Below are 19,647 nucleotides of genomic sequence, written 5' to 3'. Positions count from 1 at the left end.
TCAGTGCCTTTTCCATTGAGTGGGCTCTTCACATCAGGTGGCCAAAGTATTGGAGCTTCAGCTTCAGCATCAGTCTTTCCAATGAATATTCATGGTTGATTTCCTTTAGGATTGGCTGGTTTGATCCCCTTGCAGTCCAAGGGACTCTTCACCCAATCAAAGTATCCAATTCATTGGTTTTTAATATATTCACAGAACTGTGCAACCATCACCATGGCTGACTGTCCACATCACAGTAACTGGGTGTTTGCAAAGAACAAATTAGATAAGTACACGAGTGGAGATGGAAAATCCAGTCACGAGCCCTGACGAGAGAAAGGTAATTATGGCATAGACTTGTTATCTCAGAGACTGGAGAGATGGGACCTGGATTTGAGAGAATAGGAGATGGAAATTAATAGTTCGATGCCAAAACCATGGGCTTCCCTGAAACATTAACGTTGCTCCAGAATTAATCTCCTCTTCCTTTTTAGTATCTTTCTCTTGTGCTTTAGGGTTGTTCTGCTATAATGGTTCTCCCACTTTCCTGATAATTGTTCTCCATGGATTCTTCACCAGGTGGCTTCTGCCTTCAATACACTGCTTCTGTCACTTGTGTTAACTTCTGGCCAATCTAACCCTCAATCATCCAGATGCCAAGGACTACTAAGCATGCATCTCCATGTCTGTCGTGCAGTAGATGGGGGCTTTCTTGAGAAGAACCAAAAACATTTGAGGGCTGTGGGTTTCCTCTTTCTCCCCAGAGGGTGTCATCTCACAGGTCAGCTACCATTTTGGAAGTCAGCGCCTAGATCTACTCTCGGTAACAAATGATGCATCATTCATGGACCCAAAAGAAAGCTGGCTAACTCAGAGGGGTAGTTAATTAAGAGATATTTACAGAGTTATAAAAGGTTTAAAGGAACCAAGAAGGAAGAACACAGCACTCAGGAATTAGCAACAGTAGGAAGTCACTGTTTCTGCAGAATCCAAAGAGATTGAGAGCCATGATCCCAAAGGAGCTGTGCCCAGGAAGTGAGAAGGACCAATTCTCTGACCTCATTCTCTTTCCTCCTTCTCAAAGTCTTCTGCTACTTCCCACTGACCAAACTCAACTAGAAGCCAGCGGGTCTGGGGGTCTGGGTGATGGAAACCCTTGAGGACATCATCTCAGACCACAGAGCAGGTGAGAAGAGGGAACAGACATAGAACAGCAGGATTTCAGCTACTCCCAAACCTCTGAAGTCGGTGATTGCCTATGAACCATGCTGTAGCAGAGAATGCTGTTTCCTTCTTTGATGTAAGTCGCTGAATATTCTCATTCCTCAGTGATGACAGTAAACAGGCAACCAAGAAGCCATTTATCCTCGGTCTTGGAGCTTCTATAGTCCGTGGAGTCACAAAAGAGTACAACACAAACAGCGACTAAGCGAGAACAACGTGGAGCTTCTAGGATGGCAGCTGTCACCCTGAATTTCAGATAAGACAAAGGGATTGCAGAATTGAGGGGTGTGGGTTGTTGTTCAATTTGAGCTCCTTCACTTCCCATTCAGCCCAGAGGATAAATAGGAATTTTACAATAAACACAAGTAAATGAATACCTGAGCAAAAGTGTCCCTCAGGGTGGTATTATTATTTGTGAGTTCTTTGCAACAGAAGAACTTATGGGAATTCACTAAGTCATCAAGATAGACAAGGTTAAAATGCTTGAAACTGGTCATTTCTCCACATGCACTGGGACTCAGAGAATTAAAATACATTTCAGATAAAGTGTGTGTACTCTCTGCTTCAGTATCAACAATCTGTCTGCCTGTAGAATACTGTGCTGGGTGCTGTGCTAAGTCACTTCAGTCATGTCTGACTCTGCGACCCCATGGACCGTAGCCCACCAGGCTCCTCTGTCCATGGGGTTTCCCAGGCAAGAATACTGGAGAGGGTTGTCATTTCCTTCTCCGGGGGATCTTCCCAACCCAGGGATCAAACCACATATCTTACATCCTCTGCATTTGTAGGTGGGTTCTTTACCACTAGTGTCACCTGGGAAACCCTATAAATACCATGAAATTTCTCAATTATGTCTTCAGCGAAACAACAACAGGCATGTCCTGGACAGGGGAGCCTCTTCTCACTCCCTCCTTCATTCACCCACAAGCCCTTCCCCATCTGTAAACCATTATGAAATCGTCCCAAGAGGAATAAGACTGAAACATCAAACCCGCCTTGATCCAGAGAATACTTTTGCAGCAAGACACGCTACATGTTTAATTGCCTGAAGGAAGGAAAGGAAAGCAAAGACTAGGCAGAAGGACTTAAAACGCTCCTGGTCTAGTTAAAGGAATGTTCGATTGCAATTTCTTCTTTCACTGTGCTCAAAGCAGATGGCGAGCTGAACTGTTCAGAATGCCTAAGAGCTGCAGATAACCAAGGCACAGTCACTCGACTTTTGGCTGATGACAGAAGTGTTTAACAGGAGGGCTGGCCCCAGGCAAAAATCAAGATGGCAAATTTTGGTTTTGGTTTCTTGACTGTTTTCAGAATCCCATCTTTTTCAGCACTGATCCTCCAGACACTTGTAACTCTTCCACTTCTACAGATATCCAGATCTCTCCATTGCCTTGGATCTTTACAATACTCCCAACCTTAAATTCATCCATGACTGATGAGCACCTAATTCATCATGGGAGCCAGAACTCCTGAAGCCCCTGACTTATAGGATGGCATAGTAGGAAAGACAGACAAGAATCAATTAAAATGCAAAGTGAAAAAAAAGTGAAAGCTATGTACAGAGAGCATTATAAACATACAAGAGAGGAGAAAACCAGGAAACAGTTACAAAATAGGTGATGCATGAATCTGGTCTTGAAAAGTAAATAATAACCATAGCTCCACCATTTTTTGAGTAACAAGATACTATTGAATTTGTTTAGTATACATGATTGTTTGTTCATCACAGCAGCCCTGTATGTATGTATCCTGTGGGATACATATTGATACATTTATTTTATAGATGAGGAAATGGAGGGTCAGAATTCTTCAAGCATCCTGCTCAAAGTCAGAAAACTGCAATTTAAGTTTAAGGGCCATGCCAACGGAAGGATGTGTTTTAAAGAAACAAACAAAAGGGAGTGTGATTGTAATAGGGTCTGAAAGAACTTTGCATGCTCCCTAGACCTTGGACTTAATTATGAATAAGAAGAAATAAACCTGGAATTAGAACTCAGCTGAATTTTCAGTAGAGTCTAAATCTTAGAACCATTAGTCCCAGGAAGTGTGATCTTGTCAAGAATGTAGACAAGGAAGATACTTTTCCTTGGTCATCCTTAAACCATGACTTTAGGGTCCCCCCAGGGTTCTCATTCAAGGGAAGGTATTCATTGAGCTCATAATTGTGTATCTCAGGCACTCTACATGTGGTCAGTCACAAAGTCATGTCCAACTCTTTGTGACCCCACGGACTGCAGCCCCACCAGGCTCCTCTGTCCGTGAGATTCTCCAGGAAATACTGGAGTGGGTAGACATCCCCTTCCCCAGGGAATCATCCAGACCTAGGGATCAAACCTGCATCTCCTGCAAGTCTCCTGCATTGCAGGCAGATTCTTTACCTCTGAGCCACCAGGGAAGCCCACTCTACTAGGTCACAAAAGTGACAGCAAGGTGAAGAACCCAATAAGACATTACACTAACCTGGACACAACAATGTTCATTTGTTAGCTGCCTGGATCTCCTCTCCTCCCCAACATACGTTTAGATTTTGGCTCCCTGAAGACAGGCCTTGCCAGTTTTGTCTAGACCATAAAAGTGACTTTGGTGGGGATTAAAATCAGATAAGGACAACAGTGACAATTTTATTATAATGAGCCATGATGGGGGTATTAAGGCAGCTGAGGCCAACTGGCATCCTTCAGTCACATCTTAGATGTGCTCTCTTTTCCCTGTTGCTCACTACTCTGTCTTCCTAGCGGCTGCTGTATAAAATGCCAAAACAAGGTGGCTCAGAACAACGAAAATCATTTGTCTCACAGTTTTCAAGGCAAGAAGTCCAGAACAGAGTGCACAGGACCGCATTCCTCCCGAAGGCTCCCTCGCCTCCCTCGCCTCTTCCAGTTTCTGGTGGCTTCCAGAAATCCTGGGTCTTCCTTGAGCTGCAGATTCATTGTTTCTATCTCTGCCTCGGTTGCCATGTGGCCTTTTCTCTATGTGTTACTGCCTTCATAAACCTGTCTTCTTATAAGGATATCAGTCATGTTGGATTAGGGGCCCTCCCTAATCCAATAATATGAGCTCATGTTAACTAATTACATCTGTGATAACTCTACTTCTAAATAAGGGCACATTCTGAGTACTAGGGTTTAGGACTTCAAATGTCAGCATCCACCAGCTACTTGGTAAATGTTTGTTAACTGACTAAACATCATGAGGTATAATCATGGTTTCTCTATTTTTTTTAAGATGTATTTTCCTAATTATAATTCAATTATTCCTATCTCATATTGGTCTTTGGAATTATAGCACTGAATATTGTTTTAAGACACAGAAAAATTACTATAAATAATTAGGTGTAAATGATTTAGAAGCATTTTCTTCAGCCAATTTGAATGAGTTGCATATTTTATAGAGAATTGCAAAATCTGTTTTATGTACGTAAAATGTGCATTGTGAGCATGAATTTTCAGTTGCTTCAGTTGTGTCCTACTCTTTGCAAAACCATGGACTGTAGCCTGCCAGGCTCCTCTGTCCATGGGATTTCCCCAGCAAGTGTATGGGAGTGGGTTGCCATGATATCTTCCAGGGGATCTTCGCAACCCAGGGATTGAACCCAAGTCCCCTGCATCTCCTGCATTGCAGGCAGATTTGTTACCCACTGAGCCACGTGGGAAATGTGCACTGCACAACCAAAATATGAAAAGTTAAATAATGGAGAAAGAATACAGAAATTAAAAACCTTATAAGTATTCTTGTGAAAGTGTAATGATTAATGTATTTGTTTTTGGACTTTTTATACATGTGTATGTGTGAATATGTGTATTTTTTTTCCAAAGAGAATCAATCTCCTTTATTTCTCTTTTATAGTTATAGTTGGCAAACAAACAAAAAGTAAACAAACTAAAAAAATTCCATGCTTTGGGTGGAATTTTTACTTTTAACTTCTTTATGAAGTAGTGCTTCTGTTTATTCTGTGCCCTACAGTCAAATACAATATATGAATTATATATGGTGGTAAAGACAATAACCGGGTTTCCCTGGTGGCACAGCGGTAAAGAATCTGCCTGCTAAGAAGGAGAGGCAGAATCCATCTCTGGGTTGGGAAGATCCCCTGGAGAAGGAAATGGCAACCCACTCTGGGATTCTTGCCTGGGAAATCCCATGGACAGAGGAGCCTGGTGGGCTAAAGTCCATGGTGTCACAAAGAGTTCGACACAACTCACACACACACACACACACACACACACACAGACAATAAAGACAATAACCACAAATCAGAGGTACAAAGGGCTATATTTTTGATACTGAATATAGGGCCGCTTATGAATGTGTTAAATCAAACAGAAGAGTTTTACAGGATTAGCAGATTAAGTGATAACATTTCCAACCTCAGGAACTGGTTATCTCAGGATTCTAATTAAAATGAACTCAACAGTCCAATAAAGGGAAAAGGTACAATAAAATCACGGCTGGAGTTATATGTGAAAAAAATTTTATAAAGGATGGTATTAACACACCTTTTGTAGCACTGAAAAAGGAATTAAAAATAATATTCTGTGCATGTGAAGTGACTTCTTGAACTGAACAGCACTAGTGCCCAAACATTTTAGATCAACTCCTAAAATTACCATACTCCACTCTTAGAGCTTAAGATCATTAAAATAGAAGAATATTTTTTTAAAAAGATGGAAGAGTCCATCTCCATGTTCAAAATGCTATGACTCTGATTGTAATTCTGAAACTAATATATTAAATGTAATAAAGTAAGTGATCAGAAAGTGTGGCAAAAGCAAATAAAGGTGAGAAGGTTAACTCCAGGATCAATACTCTAGAAAATGAAAAGCAACACAGAAGGACATGAGCCTGAGAAAATCCTTGTGAAGCTGCTGATCAAAGCATTGTTACTAAGAGAATGACTTCAACTAAAGAACTTCTTTGCTTGTAGGAATGATTACTTTATTATTTAATGGACAGTGATGTGATTTTCAAATAAAGTCAGCATCAGTTATAAAAATATTTTCAAATTAACCAACTTTTTTTTTCACTCCTGCATTTCTTTGTGTACCCACCTGAACTCACCTAAACAATATTCAAAGCCATCTTTATTTAATATACATGTTTATAAAATTATTTTAGTTTAGTAAAATCATAGCTAGCAGGGCTAAAGAATTGAACATCTGGGTAATAAATCTTTTTCAAGAAAACTGCCTGTATCACATGATCACAAACTTTCTAGTAGTTCTCTCATTTACTTACTGCAAGATATTTAGAAGCTTAGTTATAGCAAATTTCTAACCTAGAAGCTAATTATTAGCAAAATATTAAAATTTGGAGATGCTTATCAAATAATAAGGGTGATTTTTTTCTTTAAAGTAAATGCAGAAGAAAAACCCATGAAGCATTTTAGCAGCTAATTCAATACTGTGTTTTTGATTGGTTGTGTTGCTGCAGGAATATTGATTTGCCAGTGTCATTTTTTTCTAGTTCTTCACCTGCAGACTTCACGTTTTGTATTAAGTACTGGCTGTGGAGGAACAATCTCCTTGGAAAGCATCTGAGGTTTGCACTAGAATTGTATCTAGCATCAGACATCCTTCCTTTATCTGATTTAAGCAAAAATAAACCACGCTAGGATTCATGCATTGTGTATTGGGATAAATAAATAATATCCCTTCTGAATGAGCGCTTCTTGTTGATAAGGCAGCAAGGTAAACAGGAAAGGTGTCAGGATTCCAGCTGACATATCAGTCACTTTATTTATACACGGAGAGGAAAAGAAGTGCGCAGCCTTCAACAGTCAATGTCAAAATTTGATCTCTACTGCCTCCAGCTCAAGACTCAGTATCAGATAAGTCACATCACTGAATGTCTGTACAAGAAGAGTTTATCTGAGCAAAATACACAAATGCTAGGACTAGTAAGCATGAATATGTTGCATTTGGGGAGGGAAAATACACGACGGTCTTATTTCAAACAAAGGATATATTGATCCTCTGGGGTTGAGATGGAAAGCTTCATTGTGATAACTGCATTCTAAATTTCTATATTCATGGTGAAATAGAAATGCTAGCAAATTCTTTCCTCCTCCTGTGAAGAAGTGAGGTCTCCTCGCTCGCTTGCAGGCAGGCGGATCCCGTGACCTGCTTTGACTAAGAGAATCTGGCAGGAGTGACTGACAGGTGACTTTCCTGTGTTGACTTCAGAAGCTCGTTCAGCTCACTTTCTCACCCTCTTGGAACGTTCCTCCCGCCACTTCGTGAACAAATCTGGGCTAGTCTCAACAAGGATAAGACACCAAGTGGAGAGAAAGGTCCTTTTGGGAAGCAGCCCAGCAGTCCAAGCCACTCTAGACAAGGACAGACCCTCTGAGAGGGACCAGCCGCTCCTTGTCTACACACTGGCTGACAGCAAGCACATGAGTGAGCTGGCCGATGCCACCCACAAGAGTAAAGGTACCCACGTGAGTCCAGATCAGACTGTCAGCTCAGAGTCTTGGACAGTCAAATGGTGGCATCTTTAAGCCAGATTTTGAAGTGGTTTGTCCCATAGTTACAGATAACTCATAGACTATGAGTTAGCTGTTCATAACTATGAGTTACATGAGTTATATGTTTCACAATTTCAATGAGAACAGGTTTATAAAATGCTTCAAACTTGCAGATAAATATTTGTGATCTTAAATGAAGTTCAACCAAGCCAATAAATTATGCACAACACATGACCACCACAACCACTGCCACTACTAACAAAAACAACTTCGAATTTAACAGTAATTCATGCTTTTAATGTGTAGTCAGCATCCCTTAGTTTAGATTCTAAACTGAGGAATTCAAGTGTCAGAAACTTAGAGCTACAAGGAGCAAGCTTATAAAAAATATTAGCAACCAGGAGGCAGTAAAATCAGAATCTATTGCTTCCTAAGCAGATGGGTGAAAGGAGATGCCTTTGCACAGGGAAAAATCTCAGACTTGGAAATACACTCGACCCATTTCAAACGCCAGCATTGCCCTTGCCTCCCTTAGAGAGTCTGCTTCCACTGGGTTTGCTGCTTAGTATCTTTGCCCCACCATTTGTAGAAATAAATATTAAAGTGCCTACTTGAGAGGGTTAGTGTAAGATTTAAAGGTACAAACTAAACAGTGCGCCTAAGACTACATCACACATGGAACAAATATTAGTTTCCGTTCACGGTTCTGCTATTTATCCAAAGTGCTAAAAAGTATCAGAAGCTCTCTCTACATAATCCATTATAAATATACACTGCAGAGATTTGAAGAAAGAAAGTAAAAAATATATAATGAATGCATAATGTCACACAAAATATAAAAATATAAATAAATGAAAACATACATAAAACATACAAGCATAAAATTTGATAGTACAATAGATGCCAACTTTAGCAATGTCCTATAAATAATAAATACGTTAGAATAGTAAGAGCTGTGAAGGTTGACAACAGCTTGGAGCAGCAGGTGAGAAGACTAAAGTTTGGACGGGAGCCCCAGAACTTCCAGGAATCAGGTAAATCAACTGCCTTGTAGTTCATTAAGACATACAAGAGGACAGGAGGAAATGAAAGTCCCACCACACAAGTGTAAATTCTAGACCAGCTGATAGATCTAGCTGTGCTTCTAATGTGTGTTCTTACAGATTTTTGTTGTTGTTCAGTCACTAAATTGTGTCCGACTCTTTGCGACACTATCAACTGCAACATTCCAGGCTTCCCTGTCCTCCACTATCTCTCGAAGTTTGCTCAAACTCATGTCCATGAGATGCCATCCAACCATCTCATCCTATGCCGTCCCCTTCTCTTCCTGCCCTCAGTCTTTTCCAACATCAGGGTCTTTTACCATCAGTCGCTTCTTCGCATCAGGTGGCCAAAGGATTGGCACTTCAGCATCAGTCCTTCCAATGAATATTCAGGACTGATTTCCTTTAGGATTGACAGGTTTGATCTCCTTGCAGTCCAAGGGACTCTCAAGAGTCTTCTCTAACACCACAGTTGGAAAGCACCAATTCTTCAGCACTCAGCCTTCTTTATAGTCCAATGCACACATCCGTTGGACGTTACTGGAAAAATCAAAGCTTTGACTAGATAGACCTTTTTCAGCAAAGTGATGTCTCTGCTTTTTAATATGCTGTCTAGGTTTATCATTGCTTTTCTTCCAAGGAGTAGGTGTCTTTTAATTTCATGGCTGCAGTCACTATCCGCAGTGATTTTGGAGCCCAAGAAAATAAAGTCTGTCACTGTTTCCATTTTTTCCCCTACTATTGTTCCTAGTTATTTCCCACTAAAGCTCAGGAATCCCTAAGTTATCTCTCCAAGAAAAAAAAACAATACCCCCGTGGTAAAGCGAAGTTCTTCAGAGTAATGATCTGCTTTAAATACCAAACACCCAGGAAACATACAAATCCTGTGTGAATAACATAGAGATTTCTCTTGGACAGCATGCACTATATTCCTAAGCGGTTGTGTCAACTGTTCAATTTTTCTTGAACATCGTGCACTCATTTTAGAATCTAAACATGTCTCTTCCTCACAGAACTAAGCAAACATGGAAGTCTGCATTTTTTATATTGTTTTGCATCCAAATATATGTCAGATGCTACAGGAATATCCTAGTATCCTGCTAATTACATTGTACTCAAATCTCTAATCATGCTATTTTAAGTTTTTCCTTTATAGACAATCATAATCTTACATTGAGGCTTCCCGGGTGGCTCAGTGGTAAAGAATCTGCCTGCAGTGCAGGAGATGAGGGCTCAATCCCTGGATGGGGAAGATCCCTTGGAAAAGGAAATGGCAACCGACTCCAGTTTTCTTGCCTGGAGAATCCCATGGACAGAGGAGCCTGGTGGACTACGGTCCATAGGGTCACACAGAGTAGGACACAACTGAGCGACTAAGTATGCACAGCATGTTAGTTTACCGAAGAATCAAAATTGCAGAGATTTTCCAGTTTTACTTTTTGATCAGTTTCTTCGGGTTATTCATAAACACCATTAATAATCTGCACATAACTGTAGCCAGCAGTTTATTAAACAAATGTTATTTATATAATAAAATCTTATTGCAGCCATAATATATTTATAAATGTTAAACAGTGGTTTCTACCTCATACTAAACTCTGCAAATTATCTGTAGCTTTTAAAGTATTTTCACACATAGTCTAGACATATAGCCAGACATTTATGCTAATTTATTCATATTGTGGAAATGCAAAAATACTAATTAGCATGAAAATTGCCATGAATGGAGATGGGAAATATATTTTATAAAAGAAATTTAGATGTATCACAAGTTGATAAATGTGTTACCTATTTAAACATCCCATTTGAGAGCAGAAAGGCATGCATACATATTGCACAATTTACATCATTAACAGTTTATCCAAAATACTGGCTTGTACTTTATAAATTATCATTTACAAAGGAAGTATTTATTTTTCCCTACTGAGTTATCAACATATCTGCACTAAATACTTTATTAACAGTTAGATAGTCATTTATTTCAACTTAACCATTAAAATATTCCTTTTACACTTTTTGTTACCTTTGACATCTGAGAGAAAATTAAATAGAACTTTCTGCATTATTCTTATGGGAATATTGTATTTTAGGGTCTGCTCACTGTAGAAAATTGGATAATAGCATTTGAAGCAGCAAAGTTTATTTGCAAGGTTTCTGTTTTGGTTTTTGTAGCCCTAATAAAACATTTGTCTTGTTATTTTGAAATCAGTAGTTCCCTACTTAGTGTAAAGTACTTACAACATTTGAAACACACTTAAGTTAAAAAAAATGATGCAGCATCATCTTCATTTAAAATGCTTGCTAAGTCTGTTGCAGATTTTTAGTTTAAATGCATGTCATTTCATTGCCCCAGGCTGTCTAAAGAAATGATGCTGAATTTCTTATTGCAGAAATATATCAACAGCAAAAGGAAAACTTCCAACTTCTCTGGCTCTCCTTGGATGTGGTTTCAATGATCTCTAGCTCTCTCAGATATTCCCATGAAACGCTTTCTTTTTATGCCTTTGACACCTCCTCTCTTCCTAGTTTCAAAACAATGAGATTGATTTGACTGATTCAGTGTCTTTATCTCCAGAGCATGGTGGTCTCCAGAGTGTGAAGTCTGTTTATACAGTTCAGGGAGAGCCCAAAGTGGCCCAGCTGATACACAGGAAGGAAATGTTAAACCTCAACCTATTTTATTTCATCTGAAATATGAGACACACATTGGACTTCACATCTGCATGAAGCATAGGCTGACATTGGTGAATCCACTTGGTTTAAGGATCAGATAAATTCATAATCTGCCTGCCAATGCAGGAGACACGGGTTCCATCCCTAGATCAGGAAGATTCCCTGAAGAAGGAAACGGCAACCCACTCCTTTATTCTTGTCTGGAGAATCCCATGGACAGAGAAGCCTGGTGTGCCACAGTCCATGGGGCTGCAAAGAGTTGAAAATGACTGAGCAACTGAGTACACACAGAGATGTTTCTGTTCCCATTTGTCTGGCAAAAGTCATAAAAGTAAGAACAGAATGTACTTAAAGTAAGATGAAGAAGGGAGTTCTGGTAGACATCTCACCAGGGAGACTGGAATGGGAGAAACAAACAAGCTTCCGAAAGGAGTCTCTTCCAAGACTCCAAGTCCTCTGCAGACTATTTACAAATAGCAATTAAGGATATCCTACGGGTAAATAACAGGCCATTTTCACACATGAGCATATAGCATAACCCAGTTGGCTGCTTTCCACTGCAAGAAGTTTTGAAAATGATTGCTTCCTTTCCATGTGTATTAGAAAATACTTAAATGGTACAGGTTTTGTTTCTCTGTGTGTGTGTGTGTGTGTGTGTGTGTGTGTGTGTGTGTGTAAGTGGCAGCACCATGCAGCTTGTAGGATCTTATTAATAATTCCCTGACCAGGGATAGAACCCAGGGCCTTGGCACTGAAAGCACAGAGTCTTAACCTCTTAACCACTGGACTGCCAGGGAATTCCCAGGTATGGTTTTTAAAGATATTTATTCTTTTAAATAACATTGAGAACCATTACTATGATATTGAAGAGTCTGATCCATTTAATGCCCCGTTATTGCTTTTAATAAAGTCTCACTGAAAAAAAAATGTCCCGTCATCCAATTCTGACTTACACACATCTTGCCACCAGGGTCGCTATGAAGTTTGCAACATAAAGGCAAGCACACATCTCCCTGCAGTAACAGTAACACACAGCCCACGCCCAGCACAGTCCTGGGAGGAGGATGACCAGGGAGTCCTTATCCCACTGCCCAAGTGCTTTGTCACTGTTCACGGAAAGAGGAAAGACAGCCGCTGATGCCAAATTGGTTGAGCCTGAAAACGAAGCTACTACCAAGGAGTGCTAGAACCTAAACCCCTGCTTGTCACACTGCTTTCTCTTCAGTTTTTTGATATTTATTTTTATTTGTTAATATTTATTTGGCTGTGCCGGGTCTTAGTTGCAGCATGCAGGATCTAGTTCCTTGACCAGGGATCAAACCCACGGCCTCTGTGTTGGGAACATGGAGTCCAAGTCACTGGACCCCCAGGAAAGTCCCTCTCTTCAATTTTTGTTTTTAAATTCATGCTCTTTTGTGAGGGCAATCTCTCTTTTGTTTTGATCAACACATTTTTAGACCACTCGGTTTATTTAGTGCATAGTTAAATGATGTATAGGTATAGGAGCTTTGTGTCTTGTTTTTAGCAGTAGAGTACGTCTGGCAAAACAGTTGTCTCTTGCTTAGTATATTTTATTTATGGACCAAAAAAGCCTTTGGAAGAGTTGCAGCAGCGTCCAATTTGTAAATTACATTAGCATCGGTTCAAAAAGAGAACTACAATTTCAGAGACCAATATTCTGTGATGCTAAAATTAGTCAGTATCATTCGAGGCAAGAAAAAAAAATATTGTGAAACATCCTTACATCATAAATAATGTATATGACAACCAGCTCATTGCTGTCATATACATTATGACACACAAGCCAGCAGAGATAAAAGTCAGGAGTTTGGAGCCAGAAGGGACCCTGCAGGAGTTAGGAGGAAAGATATCTTCAGTTAAAGGAGCAGGAAGGTTAATAACTTCTCTGTGGACCACTAATAGGAAAATGAAGAAAATCACAAAAAAATCAGAGTCGGACCTAATGGGCCATCCAGGAAGCAGCTGTAGCACCCGCCTCTGTCAGAGCGTGGTCTGGTCTCTCCATCTCTAAAGAGCATCCGCGGCCAGATGCCGCTCACAGCACAAGATGGAAGCTCACCTATTGTGCTCTGATCAGCAATTACTTCCATTAACTAATGAAAAATAAATGGAAAACCCCAAAGACCGTCAAGTTGCTACATGAACTAAACCCTTCTTTTGGGTCTTTGAAGTGAGTTAAAATTTCTCTTCTTCACTCAAATCACTCAGTGTTTGTTTTCTCCAAGCCAGGAGCACTGCTGTTCTGTGTATTTATTTTGGATTTTGCTAAGTCAGTGGCTCAGCTCTTACTCTGTCTTGAAAATTAAGACATGACGCGCTTGGGTGAGTCCTGCTGGGTCCACGCTGCAAGGCCAGATGTGGCCTGGCTTTGGCTTCAAGGACCAGAGGTCTGGGGCTCTTTCCCCTCAAATCTCCCAGATCCTGTCCCCCCTCCCTGCACTTTTGTAGCTCCCACCATCCACACCTAAACACGTGGCTCGAAGCCATGCTGTAAACCACGCCAAGGCCTCGCTCATGTCACATTTGTAGCAAGTGTGCGCATTAACCTCTCTCCACTTCTAATGTGAACAATCTCTTCTCGGTGCAGTGCGCAAAGCTCACACTCTTGTTCCCTGTCTTTGCCCACCCCCAGGTCCCCAAACTAGCTGTGCTATTCGAACCTCAGCGCATTTTAAAGCTGAAATGAATTCACAGTTTTATACTCTGTGTCCTTAATCATCTCCCTGTGCTTTCCCCTACTTGCTTCTTCTCTATTGATTATCACATCAGTCAGGCACTTGGATGACACACCTACAATTTTCATCACTTTCTTCTGCCCGGGATGTGAATCATGACAAAAAGTCCCTGGATATCATGCCAACACTTAAATTATTGATGCCACCGCAAGAGTGCCTTTGTCTGTTTCTCCTTAACACATTTTCAGACTGGAGGGAAATTGCTCCAGCTCTCTTCCTGAATGACTCGATCCAGAGAGCTGCTTTTGGTGGGATTGTCTCACCTTCAGGTGCTTAAACACATGGAATAATAAGTACCAAGGACGGTGGTCAGATGGGCTTCCCAGGTGGCTCAGTGGTAAAGAATCCTTCTGCCACTGCAGGAGACACAGGACACATGGGTTCAATCCCTGGGTCAGGAATATCTCCTGGAGAAGGAAATGGCACCCACTTCAGTATTCTCATGTGGGAAATCCCGTGGACAGAGGAGCCTGATGGGCTACAGTCCATGGGGTCGCAAAGAGTAGGACACACCTGAGTGACTAAGCACGCACACAGAGTATCCAGACGGTGTTAGGGGGCTTGTTTATTGAAGGAGGGTGGCCTGTTTCTATCCAGGGTCCCAGAAGCAGTGCAAGGAAAGAGAGGACGCCAAGCTTCCTGACTCCCAGCCCCCCGACATACTCGAAGGATGTGCCCTGTGTCCCCCAAAAGGCACACACTTCAAAAATAATAGACAAAACGTTGTGGTTTTTTGCCTGAAATGGCCTGGTCAATTATTCAAGTCATTCCAGGGCCTCAGCATCCAGTCAACCAGGGTTGTCTCTGGCATCCTTTCTGGAGGGATCCTATTAGCATAGAGATGGTTTGGACGCTAGTGACCACCACCTCGGGCCAGATCGGGATCCCTGCAGAGCAGATGGTCAGGCTCATACAGGGCACAGGTCCTGAGGAGCGGGGGGAGCCCCTGAGCTCACAGGTGCTCAGACTAAGCACAGAAGGAGCACTTGGAAAAGTCAAAGTGAAATTCATTCAGTCCATTCTTACTACACACCATTCTCAGCATCTTTTTTGAAATGTTATCATGGAATGAACACTGAACATGAGCTCTATCCTCTTTTTTAAAAATTGAAGTATAGTTGATTTACAATGTTGTGTTAGTTTCTGCTGTACAATAAAGTGATTCAGTTGTACATATTTATATATCCATATATGGGATTCCAGCTGGCTCAGTGGTAAAGAATCTGCTTGCCAATGCAGGAGATGTGAGCTCAATTCCTGGATTGGGAAGATCCCCTGAAGGAGGAATTGGCGACCCACTCCAGTATTCTTGCCTGGAGAATCCCATGGACAGAGAAGCATGGCGGGCTACAGTCCATGGGGTCAACTTAGCGACTAAACAACAATGTACACACACACACACACACACACACACACACACACACACATATGTGAAAGTGAAAGTGTTAGTTGCTCAGTCATGTCCAACTCTTTGTGACCCCACGGAAGCAGCCCGCCAGGCTCCTCTGTCCATGGGATTCTGCAGGCGAGAATCTCTAAGCTCCACCCTCTTAACAAACGTCAAAGTGTGTTGTGGATCTCTGTTGACCCCAGGCACCGTGGTGGACCTGATCTCTAGAGCTTACTCATCTTGCTTGGATGAAACTTTATGCCCTTTGATTCCTGACTCTTTGTAATGGATTTGGGTGATCTGTTTTAGCCTATGTCCTTAATTTAGAGCTGAAGAAAATGAGGCTCAAAACGGAGAAGTAATTTGCCAATCAGTTCATTGGGACTGATACACAAATATGAATTCCCCGCTCCCAGCTCCAGGCTTTCTCCAGTGCCCAGAATAAGGTGGTCCAGGCCCACATGTATCAGCAGGTGAACTTTCTTATATGTGGAAAGAGATGAGATTCTATTAGATTCAAGATGATTTATTAAGCACTCTAGGGAGTCCCTACCAACCTCTCTTTGAAATTGTTGCCTCTTATTTAAGGAAAAAAGGCATGCTGTTTTAATGGTAATAAGTCCAGTGTAGCTCATAGAGCACTTTTTAAAATGCCTGTCAGTTTTGATATAGGAAATAGAAGAAACAAAATTTCTCCTTTTCTCCATGGTGGTGGTGGTGATTTAGTCTCTTAAGCTGTATGTGACTCTTGCAACCCCATGGACTATAGCCCACCAGGCTCCTCTGTCCATGGGATTTCCCAGGCAAGAATACTGGTGCGGGTTGCCATTGCCATTCCCTTCTCTAGGGGATCTTCCCAATCCAAGGGTGGAACTCACATCTCCTCTGCTGCTGGCAGATTATTTACCACTGAGCCACCACAGAAACCCCCTTTTACTACATATCTGCATACAGCATGTGTATATGTTCAAATCAGTGTTTGGTGTATTCTTTATAGATATGTTCATGAAAAAAGTCAGGGTAATAACTTCTGGGAGTCAAGTAACATGAAACTGGGGGATGGCTTTTTTTCCCTTCATTTAGCCTTATATAATTTCCATTTTGAGAGTTACTTGCTGTCTTAAAAAAAAAAAACTCATTTTAAACCAGACAAAAACTATTCTTTTTTTTCTGCCTCAGTTATAAATATGTCAATCTGTTTTCACCACAACTTATTAAAAAACAGCTGACTATACTAGCAAACATGTAAATCTAACACTATTACTTCTCTTCTGTTGTGGCACACTGGCTTACTTGCCCTGTGGCATGTGGAATCCTCCCAGATGAGGAATCGAACCTGTGTCCCCTGCATTGGCAGGCAGATTCTTTACCCCTGGACCACCAGGAGTTGGCAGATGCTCTGACCTACTGCCATTAAAAGAAGGTGATTCACTGCTGCTGGGGCTCATGGGTGAGGTGAAGATGCAGACTTTGGCTGGTCTGTGCACACACCCTCTCTAAGGAGAAAGATGATGTGTGGGACGCTGGACTACTTGCCCCCAGAAGTGACCAAGGGGAAAGTATACAATGAGAATGTGGATCTATGGTGCCTAGGGGTGCTCTGCTATGAGCCTCTGGTGGGAAAGCCGCCCTTTGAGGGAGCCTCCCCTAGTGAGACCTACAGACGCTTCCTCAAGGAAGATGTTTCCTGCATCAATACCTTTGGGGGCTCAGGACCTGATCTCCAGGCTTCTCAGATACCAGCCCTGGAGTGGCTGCCCTTGGCCCAGGTCTTGGAGCACCCGTGGGTCCAGGCCCACTTTCAGAGGGTACCGCCCCCGCTGCTCAAATGGCTTCCTTAGCCCCGTCCACCCCTATTCCTTAGTGACTGCTTGTGGAACATCTTGGCCCTGGTATCACATCTGTCTTTTGTTTCTTTGCTTGTGAGATGCATCATGATAGTTAATAAGGGCTTCCCTTGTGGCTCAGTTGGTAAGGAATCCACTTGCAATGCAGGAGACCTGGGTTCAATCCCTGGGTTGGGAAGATCCCCTGGAGAAGGGAAAGGCTACCCAAGCCAGTATTCTGGCCTGGAGAATCCCATGGACTGTATAGTCCATGGGGTCGCAAAGAGTTGGACATGACTGAGTGACTTTCAGATTACTTCTTTTCAGGTAGAGCTGCATCAACCAGATTGATCACTTTTGTGTCTATCACACACTGCAAAATCTGATACTTAGCCTTCAAAGCAGGAGCACCAGGAGAGCGAAACTGTCTGGACCAGCCTGCTTCCTCTCCATTAAAATCTTCCTTTTCAACAACCTGTGTGATGCGACCATTGACTCCAGATGGTCTGCCTACGGAATGCCGTTGATCTCCACAGCATTAGCAAGCAGGTGACAACACTGAATGCGTCTAAATCTCTAGATTTCAGATGAAAAGAATGTCATCAGGAGTACGGTGTGCAAGACAGATGTGACATGGGTTTTGAAAAATAAACACCCGACAAGTACTTATGCATGAAAAGTTTGTAAATAAAAGAACTTCACATATCTTCAGCTTAAATAGTCACTGTAACAGCTGTTTTTTTAAAACATCTTGGTGGATTAGAAACACAGAATCCTCTTTACTTGGCAAGAACTGTTTGTAACAACTCTTCTTTGAGAACAGAGCCTAGGATTTTAATAGTCTGCGTGTTAGAAGGTCAACTGTCAGTGTGGGGTCAGCAAAGGACTTCTGGTATTTTGAATATATTGGCTTAATTTGGAAGAAAGTTCATGTCAGCATTTTCTCTAAGGGGTTTTGAAGGTTTAGCTTGAAGAGTCTATACTCAATTTTTCCCAGCAATGGAAATGGGATTATAATGGAGAAATGTAACCCTCAGTACATTATTAAAGTCAACATTTGCTATTAAGAGTAACACTTGCCAAGTTATAATAATGTTCAAAGGCATTATTTATTCATTCTTCGGGTGATGATGGAGCAATTTCCGCATGTCATGTGCTGGCCAGTGAGTAGCCTACAGAGATGGGTAAGATGTGGCCGCTTGCCCTCAAGGAACTCAGAATTTAGTGGCAAAAACAGACCTTGAATGAATGATGCCCCTGCTGTGGTGGAGTCCAAGTGTCAAAGAGCACAGAGAAGAGAGCCGTTTATGTGGGAGAATTAGGGAATACAGGTGTCTACATATAATATCTTTTAGAACGTTATCAGTCAGAGAAAGCACAGTTAGGATGGTCCCCTGAAAATCAAGCAGCAGTGTGCGGAGGTGGAGAGGCTTCAGCGTAGTCATAGGCAGAGAAGTGACTAAAAGACAAGAAAAAGCAGGAGCCTGGAGGAAAGGGACATACTGTGGGACATCCTGGGGAGGAGAGGGAGTGGTGAGGTCCAGTGAAAGCCTGAACGTGGAGAGACTCACGCAGAAGGCAGGGGATGGGCGGGGGGGAGCTGGGCAGTCTGTGTCCATGCTTCTACTTCTCCTGAAAGCAGGCAGCCGCGACCGCCCTCGGTCAGGAACATATCAGTAGAGGGGTAAACGTCCAGAAAAGCGAGTCTGGGGAGCGGGTGAGACCGGAGCTCTGAGAGATACAGGGTAGCGGAGACCCTGGGAGGTCACTTCGTAGGGAGAAAATGTGACGTCAGACCACCTGTGGGACAGTCCCAGTGATGCCCACGTCGCCCTACTCCATGGTCACGGTTCCTGTCTTTCGTATCGAAAGCATTCAACATTTCTGACTCCTTCTTTCTCAAAATGTTTTTCCTTTCATGAGAGTGTACTCTGGCCTCATGGCCCACTCCTGCCCGACGTGTGGCTCCACTGCCCAGTCTCTGAAATACTAATGTTCCTTAGCGTTCGTTACTTCCTAGTAGTGTGTGCTTAGCGTGCTAAGTCGCTTCAGTCGTGTCGGACTCTTTGTGACCCTGTAGACTGTCACCCGTGAGCCTCCTCTGCCCATGGGATTCTCCAGGCAAGAATACTAGAGCGGGTTGCCATGCCCTCCTTCAGGGGATCTTCCCAACCCAGGGGTCGAACCCACGTCTCTTATGCCTCCTGCATCGGGGCGGGTTCTTTACCACCAGCGCCACCTGGGAAGCCCATAGACTCTCTACTCCACATGCAATTCTCTGAAAGCTACA

The 19,647-nt window shown here is 42.1% G+C and overlaps 1 pseudogene; it reads left to right on the top strand.

Annotated features, from left to right (window-relative positions):
* Positions 1–7,597: 7,597 nt before the first annotated feature.
* Positions 7,598–17,372, top strand: LOC145534863 (aurora kinase C-like; annotated as a pseudogene).
* Positions 17,373–19,647: the final 2,275 nt, after the last annotated feature.

This window comes from Giraffa tippelskirchi, chromosome 14, assembly GCF_054371585.1.
Source record: "Giraffa tippelskirchi isolate mGirTip1 chromosome 14, T2T-mGirTip1v1.2.pri, whole genome shotgun sequence".
In the NCBI taxonomy this organism is placed as follows: Eukaryota; Metazoa; Chordata; class Mammalia; order Artiodactyla; family Giraffidae; genus Giraffa; species Giraffa tippelskirchi.
Note: the sequence above shows the minus strand (reverse complement) of the source record. Positions and strands in the feature narration are given on the sequence as shown.